We start from the raw sequence: 25,143 nt of genomic DNA, 5'->3' as shown, positions 1-25,143 counted from the left end.
TTGAGTGCTCCTTTAGCATCTTGATCATCCAGTGGCCCCACTGGCTGTTTAGCAGGCTTCCTGCTTCTGATGTCCTAAAACATTTTTTTGCTGTTACTTTTTGAGTCGTTGTCATGAGTAAATATCGTCCAGCATCTTCAGAATTAATTTTGTGTGTGTACACAGCTTTTCTCCTCTCCCAACCTAACCAGCAACTTTGGCTTTTCTGTTTGTCAGCAAGACCCAATTGTCAGCAAGACCCAATTTTCTTTTCTCTGACCCCTTCCTTCCTTGCTTATCTGCACATTCTGATCCCACTTCACATTTTATTTGGAAAATCCAGTAATTTCGGATTCTTCTCTTCTGATTTTGGTATCTCCACCCAATGAAAAGATGCCACCTTTGTTCAACTCCTGAGTCCACCCTTATGACTCCAAACCCCCCAGGGTAACTGCTCATTCTTCCACAGCAGCTCAGTAACAGTTTTATCCCCAGGCTTTTCTTGGACTCCCTAGGCCTTTAAATAATTCCTAGTTTAGTTGTCTAGCCTCTCAACTCCTCCTATCTTTCAGTGTCATTCTGGAGAAACCGAGTGCCTCATGGTTACTCTCCTTCCAGCTGTTGTACTTTTCAGGGTAATGGGGTCCTTTTTGGACACTTCTGTCCCTGAAGTATTCTGCAGGCCAATGTACAGTGTGTGTTCTCTGTTTCACTGAAGCTTCTGAGGCCCCATTCTGTTTATAAAATCACTGAAGGCAAAGGTATGCTCCGAGTTTCGATAAGTTTGCCTTCCTGTCTGATTAGATAAATTTGTAGGCCTGAACAAACTGGCAGTGCACCTCAGGTGCCAGATTGAGGCTGCCTCTTATGTGGGTGCACTGGATGGAGGAGAGAGAGCATGAGAGCCTTTCCTCATAGTGCACCCACCCAAGAGGCAGCTATAATTTCACTGCTTGTACAGCAGCACACTCAGTTCAAGGCTGGAGGGGCGGGGGGAAGGGGCGCAGCAGGGTTGTGATTATGGCCCTGCCTCTTCCCTAGTTGCAGTGGCGATGAACACTTTTTCTAGTGGTGGTGCTGAAAGCCAGCTAAGGAAACTATAAAGCAGTGGTCCCCAAACTTTTTATCTTGTGTCCCTCCCACCCCCAAGAGCCGTCGCTCCGGAAGGTGGGACACGGACAGGGGTAAGGGTGCCGAGGCTCAGGCCACAGCTGGGGGTGTGCCTGGGGCTGGCAGCTGGGGCCTAGAGCTCAGGGTGCTGCAGCACCTCCCTCATCCTTAGTTCCTGTGCCTATGCCAGTGTGCCGCTCTTTCCCCTGATTCCACCGTCTCCCCTCTGATAAGGGGAACAGCCTACACTTGGGGGCATTATGCTTCTGGTTCCATGGGCCTCCATGTCCAGTGAGGATTGGGGTCTATGACATATGGTATCATACAACACTGTCTACATGTTAAATGTTACACAAGCATTTTCCTGAAATGAAGCTTAATTTATCCATTAATAAATATGCTAAGACATACTAGAGTCTAAAGACCTACAAAAACTGTAGTTCACTTATTAAACAGTGCTTTGTATTAGACGCTACTGACACTACTGTTTTTGGGTTTTTTTGAAGCGGGGGAGGGGGGCTTTTATAATGTAAATTATTGAGCTCTTGCCTCCAGCAAAAAGGGGGAAAGGATGTTTTAAGGTGGTATTGAGTTGATGAAATGGCTGTTTTACAGACTGTGCAAAGTCTGACCTAGTACTTCAAGTATAGAAACTTTGAATGACATGGCTATATTAGCTTATGAATTAAGTAACATTAGCCTCCCCTCTCCTGTAACCCTTTCTCCCATGTTGAGTTGTGAAGTGTGCGCAAAGGGAAATTCTTCTGTTGATATATTATAAATGAGAAGGAATTTCTTGTAAATTGCTTGTTGATTATGAAGTAGAAAGTAAAATAATGAATTGTGCGATCTTTACAGTTTTATATATTGGTTACCCTGTCTTTACTAGGCAGTTGTCTGTAGCAGGTGCAGTGAGTGAGTACTGTACCACTCCTATATTTTATAGTTCCATACTATAAAAAAAATATTTTTGCTGCTTCCTTGATCATGCAGTTTGGTTTCTCTCTCTCAAGAGCCTGTTCAGCAACCAAACCCAGATTCCAGGTGCCGTATTCCACAATCATTCTGTAATCTGTAATCATAGAAACAGAATGTTCCTCCTCTTATTCCTCCATTGCCAACAGTTTCTGGGTGGGTGAATGTCAGTAGCTGGAGTTATTTTTAAAGGCGAGAGGTGAGGCTTGTCGTGCAAAGCTAGAAAGAGGGCGTTTGTTTGCAGAGCAGAACTGACATCAAAGTGCAGATTACTGCCTACTGGCTAGCCACTTGCCTTATACCAGGTAATCTTTAACGTGTGTGTCAGTCACAAAGATCACAACTAGCCCAGCCACGTATATGAAATATTGCTAGTATTTATGATCTGGAAGATTGCTTTTTTTTTTTTTTTTTCCATGAGCTGGACTTTGAAACTTAGGCGTTCATACTAATCAACTTGCAATGCCTGCTCAGTGCTGCTTAACTAAGCAATCACTTTCTACTTTTCTTCACAGGATAATATAAATGTTTTTCTGAAAGCTTGTGAAAATATTGGATTGAAAGAAGCTCAGCTTTTTCATCCTGGTGATCTTCAGGATTTGTCCAGTCGAGTTACTGTCAAGTAAGTTTTTTCCACCTAATATTTTTAAAGTTAGCTAATATGTTTTACAGTCAGAGTTTTAAAAAATGTTTGACTAGAAAATTCTTGCTTAAAACAGGTAGCAACAGAGCAGTTTTGAAGCAGTGTAGCTCAGAACGGTCTTAGCTTTGTTAAAGGCATTAGGTTAGGTCTGATATAATTAGTGCAAATATTTCCTATAGAGAACCTTACTTTGTAATTTAAAATTAGTATTTTTATACCTACCAGTATACTGGGTTGCTAATTAAAATGTAGTGTTTAAAGATGTGAAGCAGAAACTGTTCTGTTACAATTTAATGTTAGAATAAACAAACTCTGTAGGTGAATTGTGTACTATAATAACCAGAAGGTGCTAAAATAAATTTTAAAAAAATATTTCTTGATTTATTTGTTTAAATTTTGAAATCCATAGTTTAAAAAACTCTCAAGGATTAGACTAGTAATTTGTGGCATTCAGATGAGTTGCTGTAGAGTATGAGTATTGTATTTCTGAAGGACCACACTTCTCTCCACTCAGAATATAATTCAAAGATTTGTTACTGAATGTCACACTTTAGAGTGGGGAGAGAAACAGGAACTAAGTACAATGTTTTCAAACCACTAGATGTTGGATTACACTCAGAGTAATTTTTATGTTTATAGATGACAATATTTTCCCATTAAATAGACATGTTTGTTCTTGCAATATAACTCATTGCGTCCCATAATTTTAGGACTCATGCTTTTCTCATTTGAATGGGAGTTCTGTTATTAACTTCAGTGAGAACAGGATAGAGCCCTTAATAAGCTGCCAAGAACTTGGTAGTTAACAGGTGTTACTAAGGTAAATATGGCATGCAGCAAATCTTTCCTTGGGCTATTTAGCTTTGTAGTGCTTGGCACCTTTGTTCAATTGTTCAATTCCAGTAGGGGAAGGGGGACAGTGGGTGGGGACAGAAATTGACTAGCTTAAATTCTAGGATACTTACTGAATACAAATGTCCTTCGATTTTGTAGAATTGTTTGAGTTTGTGGGAACCCTTTTTGTAACAGTGATGAGGAAAAAGTGTGAAACAACCCAGCTTTTTCAATTTGGAAGATTCTTGTATAGATTGCTAGCGTGGGAATATGCTCAAATGTTCTTCATGTCCATTGCAAAATGAAACTTAATTCGGGATTAAACTCTTATGCTTATGATAGCAAAATGCTTCTAAAATATTTGAGGATTTATTTGGCCTGATGATTTTGCTGATGATGATTTAACTGCTGGGTTTCAAAATGTTAGCATTCTTCTTGACTGACTTTATGCAGTGCAAGGAGCTAAGATGTTTGTAAACTCTACCTTACTGTAATTTATTCACAAAAGTCTCCAAATCCCTATTTGTCTAGATTGACTTTAAAATATAGCTAAGCGTAATTTAAAATGGTGTGTGATTAGTCAGTCTTCAGCAAAGTAAATTCTGACAATCTGAAACCTGAGGGAGGTCAGATAGTAAGTTAGCAAACTGTTGTGCAAGGTATGTTGTCCAACTTGTCTGAGTACTAAGCACAAGTCACAAAAGTAGCAGGTGTGCCTGAGTGGTGGTGGTCAGCCATGAAATGAAAGAAGACTTGTCTATCTCATTTACGTACTTATATGGCACCCATTAGTATCTGTGATACCTGAGCATCTCAGTCTTTAATGTATTTATTCTCAAACTCCCCTGTGTGATAGGGCAGTAGTGTTATCCCCATTTTACATATAGGGAACTAAGGCACAGAGTGGCTAAGTGCCTTGTCCAAAGTCTCTCAGGAAATCTGTCAGTTTTTACCAAATATGGTGCCCATCTATAAGAAGGGAAATCTAGAGAACCCAGGGAATTACACACCAGTCAGCTTAACTTTGGTACCCCAAAATGGAGTTAAATAATCAAGCAATCAGTTTGCAAACACACAAAAGATATGGAAATGGGCAACAGGGAATAGATCACTAAATGATTACCTGTTCTGTTCATTCCCTCTAGGGCACCTGGCATTGGCCGCTGTCGGAAGACAGGATATTGGGCTAGATGGACCTTTGGTCTGACCCAGTATGGCCATTCTTATGTTCTTAAAGTGATAAGTAACAGTCAGCATGGACTTGTCAAAAACAAATCATGTCAAACCAACTTAATAGCTTTCTTTGACAGAGTTACAAGCCTTATGGGTGTGAGGTGGAGGGGGGAAGCAATAGATGTGATGCATCTTGTCTTTAGTATGGCTTTTGATACTGTCTAGCACAGGGATTCTCAAGACAAAATTTTTGGTGGCCTCAGAGTGCAGCCAACAACTTTTGCTGGTGGCCACTCTCACACTTTTTTCCTAAAATACTTAATTCGCTTTAGGAAAAACAATTAAATATGCACATATACACGTCCAAATCATTGTCATTTATTCATTGCTAGCTAGTAAGTCTGCAGTGAAAAGTGATATTAACCAACATACAAGTATCACTTTTCACAGCAGATTGTCCCAAGGCTTGACAGGGCTGAGTAAAATTAAGCCCTGGATGGGGAGGCTGGGGGAGCCGGGATGGGGCTGGAGCCCGAAGCCCTGTGGCCAGAGCCTGCTGCCCCACTGCCTTGCCACCCCAGGGCTGAAGCCCAAAGCCTGAACCCCACCGCCCTTGGGAAGGTGGGGAACTCACCGGCTGCCTGGTCCTCCAGCATTGTGCCCCAGGTGTCTCCACAGGGGGAGTAGGGCCCAACCACTGCTGGCAGCAGCAGCAATCAACACCAAGGCAGTGCATCCAGGAGGGACCGCTACTTTGCCCCCCGCCCCTCCCCCAATAACAGCCCAGGAGGCTGTGGCCGCAAAAAAAGCCCCTGGTGGCAGCATTTGAGAAATGCTGGTCTAGCATGACCCTCTCATAGACAAACTAGGGAAATACAATCTAGATGGAGCTACTATAAGGTGGGTGCATACTACTCTCTGGAACAGTTTTCCAACCAGTTATCAGTGGTTCACAGTCAAGCTGGAAAGGGCATATTGAGTGGGGTCCCAAAAGGATCGGTCCTGGGTCCGGTTCTGTTCAATAACTTCTTCAGTGATTTAGATAATGGCATAGAGAGTATACTTATAAAGTTTGTGGATGATACCAGGTGCTTTGGAGGATAGGATTAAAATTCAAAATGATTTGGACAAACTGGAGAAATGGTCTGAAGTAAATAGGATAAAATTCAATAAGGAGAAATGCAAAGTACTCCACTTATGGAGAAAAATTGCACACACAAACAAAATGGGAAATGACTGCCTAGGAAGGACATTAGAAAAAACTTCCTGTCAGGTAGTTAAGCACTGGAACAAATTACCTAGGGAGGTTGTGGAATCTCCATCATTGGAGATTTTAAGAACAGATTAGACAAACACCTGTCAGGAATGGTCTAGTTTTTATTTAGTCCTGCCATGAGTGCAGGGGACTGGACTAGTTGACCTCTCAAGGTCCTATGATTCTATGACTTGAGCCCAGATCTCCCAAATTCCAAGTCCTAGGCTAGTTCTCTAACCACTTGTCTATCCTTCCTTTTAATTGGCTTTGAGAACTTTTCCTTTAACACCCCTAGTTCTACTGGCTCCTGGAGAAAGAAAAGTGGGATCAAATATGGGTGTCATATAATAATGTAAAATAGTATCTTAACCCCACCACGCAACAGGGCCCCATTTATTCAAGTAGTAGGAAAAGTAGGTTTAACCATTGATCATTTTTATGATTCACATGTACAAATATACAGAAAGATTAGAGCAGAATGGAAATACTTGCATACCATACTGTCATGCTTCTTAAATTTGTTTCAATACAAGTTCAACTTTCTGTATAACCTGTATCATATGATACCTCCATAATATGTCTAAAATGCTCAGACATTTCAGTTTGACCACATCGTAGAGCAGTAAATTGAATATCCTGGCAAATTTTGGCACACTTAAAACTTGAGTTAGGAGAGAGTGAGTGAGTGGTCATTTCCTGCCAAACTTCTGGTAGAGCTTTGCACTAGGATAACTCTTCATCAGAAAGTTGATCAAATGTCATGCAATCACCCTGGAGGCAAGGCAGTCTCTTGCAGAGAGTTCCCAGATAACATAATAAGGTTGTCAGCGGATTAACAGTATGTGCTGAATAAGTGACTCTCTAAATGGTCTTTTAAAAAAATATTAGAAACATTACATACAAGTGATAGGTTTCTGACATATACAGGTGGAATTATATACAGTGTATATATACTTGCCTCAAATTGGTACACTGTGTCGTCGTGTTAGGAACTTTGATGCTGTTTCTCATATACCATATGAGGTGAGCTTGTTCCAAATTAGTATGCATTTTGTTTTGATGCTAATGCATTATTCCTTGTTTACATTGTTTTGTATAAAGTTAATAGTTTTGTTGTCCTAAAGAGACAGTTTTTTTTATACAGTAGAACCTCAGAGTTACGGATTTATCGGTCAACCGGACACCATGTGGAACCGGAAGTAATCAATTAGGCAGCAGTGGAGACAAAAACAAAACAGCAAGTATTGTAAGGCCATAGGGCTTCAGCCATGGTGGGTTTGGGCTACAGCTGCAGGGTGCGGGGGATCAGGGCTCCAGGCATGGGGAGGTCGGCTCAGGGCTTCTGATCCTCAAAAGCACCAGGGCTCAGGGCTTTAGAACTGGGGGAGTGCCGAGGCTTGGGGCTTCAGTCCCTCAGCTCCGTTCACAGCTTCTACCCTGTGGGGGTTGCCAGGGCTCAGTGCTTCAGCCCTGTGGCTCCATTCCCAGCTTCAGTCACTTGGGGGTCATTGGGTCTTTAGTTATGAGGGGAATACCAGTTTCAGCCCTAGCTCTTCCCCCTGTAGCTAAAGTCCCGAGCCACGGCATGTCCCCCCCCTACAGCTGCAACCAGGAACAGAGCTGTGGGGAACCCAGAGTTCTGGCGACCCCCCACAGGGCAGAATCCGGGAACGGAACTGTGGGGCTGAAGCTCCGAGCCCCAGCACTCCCCCCAGGTCTAAAGCCTGAGCCCTGGTGCTTCCATGGGGCAGAAGCCCTGAAACCCCTGCCCGGAGCCCTGGCACCCCGAAAGTCAGAAGCCCTGATGACATTACCCCCCGCCTGGAGCCTTGACCTCCCGCCCCCACAGCTCCAGCTCCCTGTGGCTGAAATCCGTAACCTCTTGTTCAGAGTTGCAGAACATTTCAGAGATACGAACAACCTCCGTTCCCAAGGTGTCTGTAACTCTGAGGTTCTACTGTATGCTGACTTCATAAAGGATTTTTGTCTCCTCTACTTCCATTCAAGGCCTCCTAAAATCCCCAAGCAAACTTATTTTTCTCTGCTTTCACCAGAGCCTAATTGCCCGCATTTAAATCAGCTGCAATTGGGTGTACAGCATGGTATTAGTGTATGCCTATAGCACAGTGCATTTAAACATTTGAGTAATGTACCTATGTCCTATTAGTGCACTGTATTGTTTAGAGATTTGGTTCCAAACACCAAGATTCTCGAGTGCTGCAACTTCATAGGCATTGAAGCTTTTATAGTGAGAGTGCAGCTGAGATGGCATGGTACTCCAGTCCATATGTCTGACAGTAGAACCCTGAAAGCCATCTTTTATGGAGAACTGCAGATTGGAACTTAGTTTAAGGGTAGATCAAGAAAATGTTACAAAGACCTCTCGAAGCCACTCTCCAATCTTGTAGTGTTGAACTCAACACCAGGGAGTTCTTGGCCCATGATAAGATCTGATGGCAGCAGTTCTGCCACCTTGGACTGAAAGATTTCGAGAGCTCACTGATTGCTGCAATCAAGGAGAGTCGTGCAAGATGTAAAGCTAAAAGCAACACACGTTCATCTGCAATTGTCTTCATCTGTGACATTTGCAGATGAGGCTGCAGGTCCAAAATTAGTCTTTGGTCTCATCTCAGGATCCACAGTAAGTGACTGTAGCTCGTATGCTAAACTCAACTGGAGACTCAATTGTTGTTAGAGAATGTGTCTTATACTATTAAAAATAGATTAGATCAATTGTTTCTTAACTGTAAGCTCTTCAGGGCAGGAACTTTCTTCCTGTATGTGAGGGACAGTACTTAGCACATTGGTGGATTACAAATTATTATTATAAATAATCCTACACAGAACAATATTTAATTTTTCTGGCACAAATGTAAATTATCTTCTAAAGGAAGAGGAGTTCACTTCCAACACAACTGTTATCAGGAACACCTTAAGACAGACTGAGTTTTACTTTGTGTGGATTCAGGACAGCATGGCTATGGAGGGTCCTATCTTGATAGAAGCCATACCAAAATATAGTAATTGATATAAACAAACTGATGATCTTCAGTAATGTGGTTGTAACTGTGCCATTGAGACTTCATGAATATGCCTGTTAAACACCAAAAAAGCCCACAATTCTAATCAGATTGTGTTCTTTGAGCCACATGTCAAAATCCAGGCTTGAATATGCAATAATCACTGCAGAGTTATTTTGGTATGTTTTCAACACAATGTACTTAAAAGTTAATTTACTCCAACTTCTGTAGAGGAAATGGGAGTCTTTCATGGTCTCACAGTTGAGATTATTGGTAGATGTAATGTGAAATTCCTGCTGTAAATACTTGCTGTATTTGCCATAGAGCTAAATAGAACTCTTAATTTTCTAATGTTTTTTATTCTCTTTGATAACTAGTTTATGCTTTTAAAACAGTTGCTTAACATTTTGTTAAAGATGGATGATTGTGAAAAAGTGCAGGTTGCATTATCCAAATTCTGGTATTTATATGTATAGAAGATTGCAAATCTCTTCATACCATGGCAGTTAAGTGACTAGAAGAGCAGTAGTGTGACATGGGAAATATATCGGCATGAGTGACTTTCTGCCAGTGAAGATGGGAACAGGGCTTTGTGTCTGATATTTATGGCTCAGTTTTTCTGTAAATCTCTAGAAATTATTGGCTATTGGTGTAGTATAGCAATGTGTCATGTCTAAAATAAATGATCGAGGTGGCACTGTCCATCATACAGCATCCCAAAGAGTTGTGTGCATTTCTTCTTATTTCATGGTTGGTTATTTAGTTAAATGTATATGTATCTCTGTTCATTCTCTTCAGTGTGTGTAATTTATTGCCACAATTTTTTAGCCTAAACATTTATTATACTTGGAACTAAATGAGATGGTATTATTCTTAAACCCACCAACTTCTCAATTGTTTTTAATTTGAAATAGCATTGGGTTGCCTTTCAGATTCATTTGGTTCTTTTCAATTCTATCAGCTTGAGTGTAACATGAGCTCAGTGACTTTCATTTAGCAACACAGTTACTATTTAAAAACCTTGAGTACTTCCTACCAAGTTTTTTAAAATGACACACCCAGTTGTTCCCAGTTGTAGCAGGGTTCTTATAAAAATAGTTCAATAGCTTTAAAATTAACAGAGTTACCACAGTGAGATGTCAAATTTCAAATGTTCTTCTTGATACTAGAAATTCTAATATTGGGCTTCCTAGTTATTCAACTGCTATGTATGGTAAAGAATAGGGATTGTCTGTCTCATGTTGACAAATGCCTCTATCAGAGTAAAATGCAGATCCAGTAGTGGACTGGGTAATACAAAATAAATGCTGGTGAATAGGTAAAAAATTAGGAAAAAAGGTAGTAAGCCAAAAATTTATGAAAGAATTTCCTGTGTTGTAAAGCTTAGCATTAAAGTATTCCAAGTGTGGTCTTTGAGGCATGACCAATGGTTACCAACTTCTCGTAGGTTTATTGCAAGACTTGTAGTATTTGGTGGTTTTAGTAAAGCCCTGGCTCCTGGAGTCATGTGATTGTGAGAATCTCAGCTTTCATTTAAAAACATCAGTTTCTAGTTTCTCATGGTTGCAGAGAAAAGCCTGAAAAACTTGACTCAAGTGTACTGTAAATGTTCTAAAACCAAATGGCAAGTAAAACAAGAGGACAAATCTAAACCTTACAATTTTTTTCAAAAATCTTGTAATCTTTTTTAAGCCAATTTTGTGTGTGTGGTTTCCCTCCCCCCCTTTTGGGGAGGAGGGGCTGATTCTTTTCAATAGTTGGTGTTCAGTCATAAACATCTGACAGATAGAAAAAGAAAAGAGGAAAGATACACTAATGTAGAGAATAGAAAGAAATCTCTGGTTAGTGGGGAGAACTGCACTTGTGGTCTGTTGGCCTGTGTGTTAGTATGGGGACAGTACCATTTCTCGCTCCCTGGCTTAGCATTGTGAGAACATTGTGGAGGCAATACACTCAGACTGTCTCCAGCAAATGATTAAAGGGGCCATCTGGCCAGCTCAAGGTGCATTGATGACATGCTCTTCTGGGAATTACATCTGGTTCTCTGCTGTAGGATACAGGTCTGTCACATCTTATGCGCATTTAACATGCGCAATTTCAGCTTTACGCGGTCGGGGGGGGGGGGAAGTGCGGGGGATTCCACCAGCGTGAGACACGAATCTGCTGTTTCCACTAAAATATTTTTTGGAGGGGACTTGACAGCAACAGCATGTCTTTAGGCTTGTGATAAGGTTCTCCCCTATAATAACCCTGGACGGTTGGCAAAAAAACCCCAACCAAACAAAAAAACCAGTTTAAATAGTGCATCTGCCCCGGAGTGAGTGTGGGATGGGAGAAGCGAATCTGCTGTTCCCACTACAGTACTCAGTCCCCCTGTGCCTCTCATACTGTGCGCATCTCGCCGCGCTGAGTGAGATTCTACTGTGCCTGTACTGTTTTAAAGATACAGTACGTATTTTTCGTACTGTATAACATGGCCCCTAAACGCAAGGCACCTACTTCATCTGGGGCTCAACCGAAGAAACAGCGATGTGTTCCAACGCTGGAGGAAAAACTGGCTGTGTTGGACTTATTGAGAGATGGTATGTCCATCACCAATGTGCCGCGTAAATACGGCCGCAACAAATCTAGCATCCGTGCCATCAAGATTCAAGAGAGAGAAATTCGTTAAGACGTGGCATCAAGTGCTCCAGTAACTGCTAAGGTGACGAGCCAAGTGCGTGATAAGACTTTAGTGAAGACTGAAAAGGCATTAAACTTATGGCTGGAAGACATGAACCGTAAATGTGTGCCTATCAATGGCAACATGTTGCGAGAAAAGGCTCTTAGCATCTATGCGCTGTTCAAACCTCCCGCCGAAGAGGGACAGCCTTCTGATAAGAAGGAATTCAAAGCCAGCCAAGGTTGGCTTAACAGTTTTAGGAACCACTTCAACCTCAAAAACATGCAGACTACTGGTGAAGCTGCATCTGCCAATGAGGAGGCAGCAAAAGCCTACCCCGAACAATTAAAGAAAATCATAGAGGAAAGGGGCTATCTTCCAGAACAAGTTTTTAATGCTGACGAGACTGGGCTCTCCTGGAAAAAAATGCCCACCCGCACTTACATTTTGAAATCAGAAAGACAAGCCCCTGGTTTCAAAGCAGCTAAAAACCGTGTGACTGTGTTGCTTTGTGGCAATGCGGCTGGGCATTTAATAAAGCCGGGCTTGCTCTACAGGGCTGCAAATCCCCGTGCCCTAAAAGGCAAGAACAAAAATCTCCTGCCTGTGTTCTGGCAATCAAATAAAAAGGCTTGGGTGACGGCAGCATTATTTCTGGTTTGGTTCCACAAGTGTTTCATTCTGGAGGTCAAGCAGTACCTTGAAGAGAGAGGACTTGACTTTAAAGTGTTGCTGATCATAGACAATGCTCCTGGCCACCCTGCGGCACTCCTGTTTGCGCATAACGACGTTGAAGTCGTCTTTCTCCCCCCCAATACCATCTCCATCCTCCAACCTCTCGACCAAGGCGTCATTAGCTGTTTCAAGGCCACGTACACGAGGCTTACATTCTCACGGATCCTTACCGCTATGGATGCTGATCCCAATGTTAATGTGATGGAGTGTTGGAAGTCCTTCAACATTGCTGATTGCATCACTTATATTAAACAGGCAATGGATGCAATCAAGCCTGTAACAGTCAATCCATGTTGGCGAAACCTATGGGAAGACTGTGAATGATTTTAAGGGTTTCCCGACCATTGACAACGAAGTGCAACTCATTGTTCAGGTGGCCAGGCAAGTGGGTGGTGATGGCTTCGTCGACATCCTCGAGGAAGAAATTGAGGAATTAATTGAGGGCCATAGAGAAACATTGACTAACGAAGAGTTAGAGGAACTGATAAAATCGTCTACAGAAGACGAAGATGATGATGAACAGGAAGAGCCAGCAACTTGGAATCTTCATAAATTTTCTGAAGTGTTCCAAGCAGCGAAACACTTGAATGGTTTAATTTCTGAATATGATTCTTCTATGGAACGAAGCCTCAAAATCACAGGTAGTATTATGGATGATTTGAGATGGTACCAAGAAATGTTTGAAGAGCTCAAGAGACAACAGCGACAGTTGCCAATCACCATGTTTTTAAAGAAAAAACAACCAGCAGCAGCAGAGTCTACACAATCAACTTCTCAAGCTGAACCAGAGCCACCCACTTCGTCTACGACTCGCTCTCCGTCACCCAAGCCTGGCCCATCGTCTCCTGGATCGACATCAAGCCCTGATGACTCAATGATAGTGTTGTCAGGGGAAGAGGAAGACTAATCATTGGAGTGTGTACAGTACAAGACTAGCAAGAATATCCAGGATGACTGGTGACTGTTCAGGTTTACAGTACTGTACTGTTTTCATTTTTTATTCTTTCATTCTTCTGTCTCTGTTATTAAAAATACTTTAAAATTATATTTTGCATATGTAGTCTTTATTATATACTGTACTGTACATTGCTGTATACAATACATAGTACTGTACAGGGTTGTATACACAAAATTGTACTTTATGGGTGATTTAAGGGATTTTCAAGGGTCATTTTGACTATACGCGGTTTTCGCTTTACGCGCTGACTACGGAACGTAACCCCAGCGTAAGATGAGACAGACCTGTACTACAATTGGATTGGAGAATTCAGAATTAAATGCCCATAAACTGGGGATCCTAGAATATCTGCCTTAAAAAGAAAAGACCTCAAGCAAATGTGTGACTAAGTGGCTCAGTTATTTAATGTGCTATTTTTTCATTACTAGCAACTTTGAATTTAAACTTTGGTCTTATTGGTAACCACTACACAATGGTGCATTGGTGGCCATTTACATGACAAGATTGAGATATGCTGGCTGAGTTTGGTGGGGAGGCTGGTTTTGCTGTAGCTCCTTACTTTCACAGGAGCAAACATTTAAAGTAAGTTGGGATATACAACCTTTAATTAATTATTCAAAAAACCACAGAACTGCAATTTCATACTTTTTAAATTTGTAGAACAGCGAAAATTATGCAATTGATGCATGCCACATACTTCAGGATTACAAGTGGCATAGTAGTTAACCTCAATAGTTATTCCAATTTACACCAATGTAAATAAGAACAAAATCCCCCTTAGTGTTAAATTTAATTGGGAAGAATCAACCTGAGAAACTACAGATTAATTCAGTTTAAAATGAAAAGTTTAAAGGGAAAGATTTCACTGACTTAATGGTAATCAACTTGTCTATACATCAGAATATTACTTAACTTGAGACTAAAGTGCAATTGTTGAAACTTCATTCCCTCTGGGGCACCTGGCATTGGACACTACCAGAAGACAGGCTACTGAGCTAGATGGACCTTTGGTCTGACCCAGTATGGCCATTCTTCTGTTCTTTAAGTTTGCATTCAGATGAGAAGGAAAAATGTTTTACACATGGTTAAAATATATGTTCGTTGTAGTAATTAAGCTTTCCAGTCACACTTCAGCTGTAACGAAAAACTCAGGAACCCCACTTCAGAACAACTCCAGAAACATCCTTAGGGGTTTCATGAATTGAGTGTTTATCTTCATGTCATTTACCACTGGTATTTTCATAAAAACATAAAACTTTAATACTTTAGAGTTGGTAATTCTATTATGCGTATCAATGTCCATGGCATTTGAATCCTTGTAATGTGTAATTTTCATTAATATCAATGAGAAGTATGTACATGTCAAGAGAATGGAACTCATTGCACTTTGTGTAGTCTAATAGTATCATAAATCATAGTAACATTGGGTATAAAATATTCAAAGTTCATATGGTTAACATGCTTAAGTTTTGAGTCATTTATGGTTATAGGTAATAAAATATGCTCTGGACTTTGGATGTACATGTCAGGAATTAAATCTAGCTTTTCAGAGTAAATGGTATAGATATTAATCTTTTAAACTATTTAATCTTATTTATTTGATCTGAAGTCTCTTATAATTAAGATTAAGAGAAATTCTTAAGATTGTTGGATTTAGGTAATTCTGTGGGGTAATTTACTAGTTAGTGATCCTTAGTAGTATCATGCTTACCTTGTGTTTTTTGTAAGCGATCATAGTCTGTATATTGTTTGGTTACCTTGACTGTTATGTAAGAGTGTTCTGCTGTAAAAGCTGAAAACCACAGCAGTTTAGCTGACCGCCGGAAATACTGAAAGACTGAAGAGGTCTGAAAAATTCTGACATAAAGTATAGATTGGGAATGGATGAGAGAGTAATTCAACTACTTTTAGTGAGGTTTATGGTGCCACCAGTCAACCCTTATTGGTATTTAAGTAGTTGGAAGTTATTCAACCAAATCTAACTGACCTATAAGAAAAAAGAGTAACTTTATGCAAGAAGGAATTTATATGTTCAGATCAGGATTTCACACGTTACTTTTTAAAAAGTACACGCCTGAGAACTTTAATTTAGGTAACATCACTATTACTAATTGGCTTTTATAGTGAATTTCATACATGAAGTCAATCGGAGTTAGGCGCTTAACTTAAGCTGTTTTGTGAATCCCACTAGATGTATATCTGCGTCTTTAGGCACCTGAATTCGTTTGCAAATTTGGCCTTCGGTCTCTTGCCATCCGAAAACAAATGGTATTTATAAAAGAATATGGGAGAGATGTGGGGAGGGAAATCCAGTTTGAAGAATGGAAGCTAATACTGAAGGGTGCAAAGGTGCATTATGGAAGTTGTAATTTTTGGTGCTGATACCTTATTTTAAAAAAATACATTATGTGCCTTTGGGAGTTGCTATGTTGAGTCTACATTATCTTTACAGGAGTCTATCTACTTTCTTGGTATGCATGCTGGATTATATATAAACTCTAGATACAAATTCAGTATCAGATTATCTCTAATTTTAAATTACCACTAAGACCCTGAATGATACGGTTGTCTCTTGCTTTGGGGAGAGCAGGGAGTAGAGGAGGAAAGACACTTGCATTATTTTCTGTACCTTTCCTATCTGCTGAGTAACAATGAGCAAGGTCCTATACTAGAGGAAAGTAACATTGGCCAACTAAGCTAAATGGTATGTCTTCCATTTGCAACACGTTATTTTCTGCTTCTAGTAATCAGTTCATATTTATATTTTTTTACTTAATACAATTTCAAACTGCTTTCAAAGACAAAATTCTACCAGATGTTTCTTGTAATTTTTAGGCATATAATAGTCACACAGACATTTAGCATGATTTCGGCTTCTAGTACTACCTGAAATAATTGGTATTACAAGAATAGCATACTAATTATTTTATGTAGTACAAATTGAAGGGGATGGAAATTTCTGTTCCCACCTTATTGCTGCTATCTTATCACGAGAATGTCTCACAAATGACCAAAAAAACCAACCAATGTTGTGTAAATGAAGGTTGCCAAATTGATAGAAACATATAAACAACCTGAAGGGGCCCACACTTTCCTTGTCACTGTTTGAAGAAAGGGCAGAGACCTGTTGTAAGCATAAGACTAGAGAACTTGTAACAGGTGTTGGATATAGAGGCAACATGCAGTAGTAGTGACACTTGATTCCTGTAAAAATAGGTAAGGTCTCTGATATTGACTCAGAATTGTATTCTAAGCAATGAAGCGGCTAAGGATGATTAGTTAACTAACTTTTCATGAGTAATATGGGAGATATTTCTTCTCCCATTTCCCTACCCTCCCAGAAAAGCTCTCCTGTAAATATACACTCACACCTGTGAACCCAATGTTGTAGAGCTGCGTATGTGCCATTATTAATCCCTGAGCTGTACATGACAGGATATATTTAACTGGAAATAAAATACTGAGTCTGAAATATTTACACTGTTACATGGAATATTAAATTACAGCCAAATTTACTGGAGCCCAATGAATAACACACAAGCAAAAACTGCTGAAAGAAGCTGGGCAAATCCATGAGGTAATAGTGTATCCATTTTAATTCAGTACCCATGTCTAAGACTGTGTTCAAATGTTGCAGCACATTGCAGAAGATACTTTCAAATTTTGACTGTCCTCAGGGGTGATCAATATATTCATGTAAAACAGTGGTCAAACATACCTAGACCAGTTGGAAGTCAGGGTTTAGTTGCACAGTATTAAGGCTAGTAGCGTTTGACTTTAAGATGTGTTTTCATCACAAATCTGAATAGCAAAGGCATTATCGCATACTTCTGTAAACTAATACTAATCCACGCCTTTTTTAGTGTTGACTTTGTCAGTCAATAGCTCTGTTTAACATTCTTTCACAGGGTAACTTTCTGAAATGGTAGATATTTTTCCTGTTTAAAGGGAAACAATCCTTGATGAGATACTCCATTAATGACGGAAAAACACAGCAGAAGTGGAACACATGTATTTCAGCCTCCAGTTTTGCACACACTGCAATAATAACTGCAATAATAACTTTCTCTGTGTAAAGATTTGTCTTCAATAGTATTATCAGAATTAAAAACCAGAATCTTCTCTGTTAAGTAGTTGCTAATGTGACAACTGTGACAACTTTTATACAGTGTCTGTATATGTATTAAATGCAAAAATATCTGCAACAAACTGCAAATTTGAAACCAAATGTGTAGGTCTAAGGATGGATGTGTGCAAGAGATACACAGGAAGAGAGACTGAAGTAATTAAATTAGAAAAAAGCAATAGGGGATCAAAAGTAAGATTTTGGAGGGAGAAGGAAGGAGAAAATACAGTGGAGAATATTGACCAGAAATGAAGAAGAAAATACAAGGGGGTGAAATGAGAAAATAGGAATGAGAGAACAGATGCTGAACATAATGCAAAAAAAAGATGCCTTATGATCTATTATAGGAAAGAAAAGGTTGAAGTGAAGCCAGAAAGGGAAAGAGGTATAACAAAAAGCAAAGATTGACTGTCTTGAAAATGTTAAATAAAAATCCCATAAGCAAGATGCTACAACTGTTTTTCCTTCAAAATTGCAGGAGGGATGAAGTTGAATGAGCATTTTTCATGTCTATTTTTACCCTGGTGACTAGATTTAGTCTTCCAGCTATGGGGTATAATTAGTATGCTATTCTTGTAATACCAAACATTTTTCTTAAAAATGAGTGAGAAGGGACAGGGAAAGGTGAATGGAAGAACAAACTGTGGCATTATGAAAGTTGTATGACTGTGCTCAGCACCTTGCAGGAAGGACGGCATAGCAATTGGAGACTCTTCTATGCTGGTGGTCAATGTTGCTACTACTAGTGGAACTGAACCAGTGTTAGCCACAGGGGGAAATTTCTGAAAAACTTCCATTATGTGTAGGTAAGGCAATGTGTGTAACTCCACAGTGCAACAGATGTTAACAGAAATTTAAAAACCCAATAGACTTTTTGTCTGCATATTCACAGAAGCAAACTTAATTGCTTTTCAAGATTTGCTAACTTTTTCACATGGACAAAATGGATAATCCTATTGGGTTTTTTGCTTGTGTATAACTTGTTTTTAAACGAAGAAAAGCTTAGCTACTATGTGATATTTATGGAGTAAGAACCAGACAAGCTAAATATTTAAATTCACAAAACCTTAACTCACTGCTGAGCTAGTGTGTGTCTAAAAAGTTTTATGCTTAAATTTATATCTTTTCCTCTGCTCCTTTATGATTTGTTTTGTATCTTTTAAAACTATTGCTGCTGATCTCTGGCCTTGATGCTACTATGTGAGCTCTGAGCGTTCTGGCCTAACTTTGAGTGCTGATGAATGTCTGTTTCTTATCCTCTTCCTATTTTCTCTCTCTCACCTCCTTCCCCTATTAGCTAGCCTGAGTCTGAGATACTTAGTACTTCTTGCAGGATGCTGAGCATCCTCAACTCCCATTTGCTTTTAGTCCCTAATAATCCATTTTAAAGAGAATATTCTTAGTAGGAGACAGACATGCATGGTGTCTCTTGAGCTGCTTTTTTAAAAATCATTTTGCTTCTTTATATTCAAAGCTTTTTATTTTTGGCTAATTTTCTGGCTTTTAACTCTCACATGAAACTCTAAGAGGGCTATTATTGGGCAATATTCTCTTACTAGGCTGAAAACTATGTAGGTAAGAGTGTAGCTTGTGTTCCACCTTTGCAATGTTTTGCAATACTCATCACTACAGTGACTAAGCCATCACACAGTTGCCATGTTGGTGGGCGTGGCGTCACAACCTAGATAGAATGGAATAGAAAGCATGAGGTAGTTGCAAAAGTGATGATTACAAAGGGTAATGGCTTTTTTAACTTCAATCACTGAGCTTTTCATATGCAATTTTAAATTGATATTAATAGATGCAAAGTACATTTTCTGTATTTTCCAACGGTTTTACAGTGGCAATAGATTCCTTGTGTTTTCCTTCCATTTCTTTTTTAAACTTCTTTCCTTTCAAACTGTTTTGGTGGTCTTCAAAGGAACTGATACCTTATTAACATGGATCTAGGAACTAGAGATAGTCAGTCAGATTATCCAATGAATGTAGCCCTTTATGCTGTTTGCAAATCAATTCTGATTTCTGTATACAAACATCAAGCAATGAGGTTTTCGTGAATTGTTCTTTCAATATATGCTATTCAATAGTCCTGTTGCGAAACTGGCCAACTTAATTGCTTGGTAATTTTCTGGATCCCGATTGGATGACTGAAACATTTTAAAGAAAATTGTGTGAGTGGCAAATCCAGCCTAATGGAGCCAGTACAAGATAGGTGGAAGAACAGACTAGGCAGAAAGAGAGGGACACTGAGGGGCCTTCGTGGAACTGGAGGCACCTACTGCACAAGTAGGGGTCGGACTAGGTGAGGGGTGGGATTTTCAAAAGCACTTAAGTGATTTAGGAGCATGAGTCCCTTTGAAAGCTTATGGCTTGTGCTTTAAAGTCACTTACAAGATTTTGAAACTCTCATCCAAGATGTTTTTCAGCTCTAACTTCTGTGGGTATGTCTACACAGCAGTGGGGAGGTGTGATTCCCTGCTCAGGTAGACACGCTCCAGCTCTTTCCTCAAGCTAGTGTGCTAAAAAGAGAAGCATGATCCAACCCCCAGTACATATTCTGGCAGCTAGCCCGAGCCATTACCTGTGCCACCCTGGCTGCACTGCCATGTTTAGTGCACTAGCCGAGCTAGCCATGGGTATGTCGACCTGCAATTGTTAAATGTTCTACAGTACTAAGAATAATGGGATAGTTTTCTTTGACGATCTCAGTAAAATCAGTGTAGGGGAAGGAATATAAATCTCTCAATCTAGACCAGTGTGAAACTTTTTCTTAGTAGGTCTGACTGGCTCAGAGTCACTCACAGGAACGTGAATGTTTGTCATAAACTCATAGAAATGTAGTTTTTAAGAGAGACTTTTTTACAAAACCATTTTAACATTCTATTTATTAAAGCTAGAGAATACCAATAACAAATGAGCAGAAGTGACTGAGATTACTGTCTACAAATAAGCAAAAAACTATTTTCACATACTTTGCATCCAACATCATAACTTGTAATAAAGTTTGCTCTTATAAAGTGCAGAGATTTCAAAAGTTTTTTTTAAAACCAACTTAAGCACTGGGTAGACATTTTCAGATCACACATCAGATGGTTAAGCAGAAGGCACACCCACCCAGACTGAATAAATACAGAATGAGAGGCATTGCTAATGAAACATGTCTTCAGTGCTGTCATTCTGCAAACCACAGTCACTTTTGCTATCCAAAGTATTTTACTCTTTGAAATCTAGGCTGTGTGCGCTTCTGTTGGGTGTCGATTGCTGATGGAAAATCTTACAAAGGTCACTGAGCTCCAAGGATTTACAAATAGTATTTGCCATTTCATTCTCTTCTCTCTGTCCCTTCATGGGTGAAAAGCCTTGCAACTTTTTCACAGAAATAACTGGTTTAACTGTTCTTGTTCTTATGTGTTTGTCTTATTTGGCCCATTTTTGTCTGTATACAAACTGACCATGAACCAATCTGATTTCCTCCGTTTATTCTCACAAAGATGAATGAATAATATATTCAACAACTTTGTTCCTGTTAATCATAGCAAATCTGTTCATGAATAATTTATTCAATTTAGCTCATACAGAGAATAGAGTAATATTTGTCACAAATTGTCACAAATTTATTGGTAAATGTTTTCCATGATTCAAACAGTTCTTTGCAATTGTTCATATAGATTCAAATAAGTTTGCAAAACTACGAGTTCTAAAACTGAGTTGTTCGTGAACTGCTTGCATCAAATAAATCTTGGAGTATTCGTAGTCAGAATTCAATACTCTGGCTGTGTGTGACTTGACCACCTATGTCATATAGGATGACTTCTGTTCTCTTTTGGATGATATAAGCTTCACATATATGAGCAAAGCTTGAATAAGTCATTGAGCCTTTGGCTCTTTGAGAGTGTTTGTATGTACCTGGGAGAAAGCACTTCATTGTGAGAAGAGAGAGGCCAAGAGATAGGAGGCCTGGAAAATTTGGAGCATTTTGAAATGTTTCTTGTCCCCTGTTCCCCAAGAAAAGGATTATATTTGCTATATATTTGAACTCCATTATTTAAAATGGCTGTTTCTTCCTGACTGAACAAGGGAGAGAGGAGCTAGACTTATTGGTCACTGGGTGTAGGGGCATGCCAGCACTGCTGGTGGAAATATGATAATTCTTGCAAAATATCTGCATTCATGTGAATAAAAGCTCCTCCCAGAATTTTCAGAGAAAAGCAAATATGTTTAAGGCCCCCACTTTTTGATCAGATTTAATTGCATGTAGGTTTGGCATGTAGCATTTAGTGATCACGTTCACTAATTTTCCTACTATTTGCCCAGCTCTGTTCAGAGGAGACTGGGTTTCTTGCAAACTAGAATGAGGTGTAATGAAAATGGTAGAAGGAAACTTGTTAAATAAATATTTTCCGGCTTTATACATCATGGAATTTTTGTGCCAGTTATTTCAGGTTACTTCAAGACTGGTACCTGATTTATTGTTAATTCTGACATGCTAGGTGTTTGACTATGGGGACTTCTTGAGTACCTTGGGTGCCTAAATTAATTTGTTAAAATACTCTAGTCTCTTAGCATCACTCTATTAGATTTTACAAGGGGAAAAGGTTTGTGTGAAATCATTTCAAAATCTTGTTCCAGTTCCGCCCTATATTCCCCTCCTTGTGTTCATCTCAGCCTCTTGAATCCTTATGTGCAATCTAGCTACAGGTTCCAATAGCCTTCTCTGCTCCTCCTGCTGTCTGAAATAGCCTTCCTGTATCTCTCCATATCTTTTCAGATCTCTGCTGAAGATGCATCTCTTCTGTTGTTGGTGGTTATTTTTCAAGAGTCTGGACATATGCTAGCCAACTCACAAAACAAGTAAAAACATGGTCCCAGCTTCAAAGAGCACACAATCCAAGTATAACATGAGACAACAAGTGAAGGATGCACGCAACGAGTGTTTGAAGGATATTACAGAAGAGAGAGAGTGTCAAAAGAATTGTTAATTGTTAAGAATCACTTTTTAAAGAAAAAATTACCTGTCTTCCCCAAAACTCACTGTAGAAGAGATGGTAAGAGTAAGCTTGTAGGCAGGATTTGAAAGTTATGAGTAGTGACTTTGGAAGTAGTTTGAGGGAGTGTGTTCCAAGCGCGAGGGACAGCTTGGAAGGAGGAGGTATCCACATTACAGCTGGATCACAGGGAATGCAGGGCCAGGAAAGGAAACACCTTTGTTGATGTGAGCTGCAGATCCTCTGGTCTGTTAATCTCTCTTGCCATTATTTAACCATGTAAAGAGTTTTGTAATGCAATGAATTTGAAAGGTACTAAAAATAAATGTGTAAATACTGTAGTATATTCTGTTCACTGTCTACTAAAGAAATGAGTTCTAGTAGTCCATGGAAAATAACTTTTTTGGTGTGACTTTTACTAACTGCCATACTAAAAGCCTATGCTGTCACTGTAATATTATCTAAACATTCTTTTGATTCAATGAAAAAGGTATATCAGGAAACTTTGGGCTTAGATTTTCTGTTTGAAGAGAAGGAAGCTTAATTCGAGAGCAAAATGAAGAGCTTTTCAAAAAAGACATAATACATTTTCATTAGTTTTACCAGGAGGATCTCAAAATTAATTTTGTCTAATCTCAAATTTAAGCATTTTGAGTACGGTATGAATTCTAAGTAGATTTAAATGAGCACAGAGTTAAGTTAGATCTCTGATGTATTCAAATTTGCACATCTTAAATATTCTAAATCACATACAATCCTGAGATTCAGAATGAGGCTTTAAAATCCACAGTCCTGTCAGCTCTGTGTGGATGCTGAAGATCGTATGGCACTACTTACAAGGGTAGGAGTTTTTGTCCAAAGTACTTGGCCACAATTTCTCCTTTTGTCCTCACCCAGGGTAACAACTGCATCCCCATTGGCTCTGCTTTCTTGATGGTGGTAGTTTCCTGCCTGGATTTCAGTGGTACTGTATGTATACAGAACAAATGTTCAAAATATGGGGTGCCTAAAGAAAGGCACCTAAATAAATGGTCTGATTTACAGAGATGGTCAGTGCCTGCACCGCCTTTTGAAGTCAATAGGAATTCAAGTGCCTAAATACTTGAATTCATTGTCCATAGTTTGTGAAACAATTTGGGATTCTTTAGGGTGAAAGGCTTCATGCAAATACAAAACAGCTTAGTAATATGTCAGGTAGTTAGCTGCAGTATATGTTTTCTAAAATATACGCTGTACTATATTTTTCCCAAGCAAAGGGCTTTTATGTGGAGTGTTCAGAAATACAGATACATATGGAAGTTTTGTCTTGCATTCATGCCATCAAATTATATATAACGCTTTTATGTTACTCCCTAAGTTTGCACTTCAATCTTGAAGTTTCATGTTCAAATTTATGTTGAAGGGGCTGTGATAAGATAAGCAACTTTCATCATATCATCTTGTGGAATAGTTTGCATGCCAAATATTTTTTGAGGCATATATCATTCCATTGGTCCAATATTTTTGAAACCTTACTCAAAGAATAACTCCTCCTGAACTGTGATGAGGGATTTAACACTAATCCCCTCAGTTCTCTAAGGCACCATATATTCCTTGTAGACTCCAAATAATATCACACTGAACAGATGGTTTGTTATATCATGAGGTGTTCTGCTATGAGAAAAAATTCAAATGATAAAGGATGATGCTTGCATGATATATACTGCAATCTGGGCAATCCTTTGTTGAGAATATGGAAAATAACCATAATCTATAAAACTGGTAAATCATGCTAATTTCTCTCATTAATATAATCTATGTTGATAATGGTTATATCTTTCCTTTGATATATAAAACAATTGCTGAATAACCTCTAGAACTTTAAAACTTTTCCCCATAAGCCTGCATTTCAGTACATTATTTTTAAAATACACTACCGGACCCAGCGTGGTGACATTTTAGAGTTGACTAGCCAATGTACTAACAAGTGAGGAGCACACCTGCCCTGGCAGGAGCATGGGCTAGATAAACAAATAGGTTGGGGGTGTCATGGACCAGCTCTCCACCCATTCATTGTCATGAAACAGGAAAAGGAGGATGTATTAGGCAAGTATTTAATACATTTTTAGCATTTAATTCAATTTAGCAGCTTGTGATAAGGAAGTCCAACACATTTGTGACCAGTCAATTCTTTTTACAACAGCCATGGTCCATGTACCACTGTCTGAGAACTTCTAGTAACTATTTTCCTTCTCTAACTGCTGTGATTGTATGTGGTGACTGTAAATCAACTGTATGAAGAATACAGCATTTGTTCCTAATGAACATGTAGAGAGAACCTGGTTAATGCTTGTATATGTATAATAAGATTAATCTATCAAGATGACAGTTCTTCTATGTTTGCTTTTCTTCCCAAGTTCTTTGCATCCATGTCATGGCACCAAGAACTTCCCATACCATTCTTTCCTCATGCGCTTTATGCCCTTCATCCTTTGGGCCAAGGAACATATGGGTTCTAGCTGGAGCCAGACAACCTTATTCCTTAATCAGCTTTAGAGGTTAAAATTGAGTGACACCATACAATTTATTTTCCATTGGGCTGGTTGAATTTCCTCTCTGTAGCACTTCCAGCCCACTGGGTAAAAGAATAGGGCTAGAATTTAACCCAGGTCTACCACAATGCAGAGTACTCCCTGGGCAAGTAAGTCT

The 25,143-nt window shown here is 39.3% G+C and overlaps 1 protein-coding gene across 1 annotated transcript in view; it reads left to right on the top strand.

The window, feature by feature from the left end:
- LMO7 (LIM domain 7) overlaps positions 1–25,143 on the top strand; it is a 128,388-nt gene that overhangs the window by 38,672 nt on the left and 64,573 nt on the right. Inside the window, exon 3 of the mRNA XM_065423786.1 lies at positions 2,580–2,686. The gene's annotated coding sequence lies outside the window, so the exon portion shown is untranslated. The remainder of the gene's footprint in view (positions 1–2,579; positions 2,687–25,143) is intronic.

The sequence above is a fragment of the Emys orbicularis genome, chromosome 1, assembly GCF_028017835.1.
Source record: "Emys orbicularis isolate rEmyOrb1 chromosome 1, rEmyOrb1.hap1, whole genome shotgun sequence".
In the NCBI taxonomy this organism is placed as follows: Eukaryota; Metazoa; Chordata; order Testudines; family Emydidae; genus Emys; species Emys orbicularis.
The sequence above is the reverse complement of the archived record's forward strand: the minus strand, read 5'-3'. Positions and strand labels throughout refer to the sequence as shown.